Source organism: Sinocyclocheilus anshuiensis, unplaced genomic scaffold (genome assembly GCF_001515605.1).
Source record: "Sinocyclocheilus anshuiensis isolate Anshui unplaced genomic scaffold, SAMN03320099.WGS_v1.1 scaffold48, whole genome shotgun sequence".
NCBI classification, from domain to species: Eukaryota; Metazoa; Chordata; class Actinopteri; order Cypriniformes; family Cyprinidae; genus Sinocyclocheilus; species Sinocyclocheilus anshuiensis.
In genome coordinates, this window is record NW_015554124.1 from 988,684 (window position 1) to 989,341 (window position 658).

Sequence of the window (658 nt, forward strand, 5' to 3'; positions counted from 1 at the left end):
AATTCAATGTTGTATTTAAAATTAGTTATTTATATTTTAATATTATATTATGCATTTATATTATTTTATAAACACAGCTAAATTAACATATTTACTTTTTTTTTGCATCATGATTACGCAGTGACGTCACCGTGCAATGACATCGCGTCATTTAGCAACTTTTAGCAACAAATCAATCTTCCTTTAGCAACTGCCCCTGAAAATTAGTTGGCAACACTGTCCGTAAGTGAGCGTTTGAAGCTTCTGTAATAGTTGCATATGAGTCCCTCAGTTGTCCTCAGTGTGAAAATATGGATCTCAAAACCATACAGTCACTTTTGGAAAGGGTTCAAATATGCAGAAGATGCTGGAAAACCAAAGAATGTGCAGGAGCTGGAAGATTTTTCTGAGAACAGCAGGCAGTTGAACTGCTCAGGACCAACAAGGGACTCATGAACAACTATGACAAAATATAAAAACAGTCATGGATAATCCAGGAAATTACAAACTGCGGTCAAACTGCGTCCTGTGCACTCGCAAATCTCCCCGTGCTCTTGCGATAGAAATTAATTATTTTCGCACCTGGAATAAACGTTGTCAAAAGTTATCAACCAATCAGACTTCCAGGACTGACCGATGAAAATGCTACGTGAAATCTAATTGGTTGCAGGGAATTGCA

General features: G+C 37.1%; 1 protein-coding gene across 1 annotated transcript in view; it reads left to right on the forward strand.

Moving 5' to 3' along the window:
* LOC107670065 (zinc finger protein 271-like) overlaps positions 1–658 on the forward strand; it is a 7,546-nt gene that overhangs the window by 1,297 nt on the left and 5,591 nt on the right. The gene's annotated exons all lie outside the window — the stretch shown is intronic.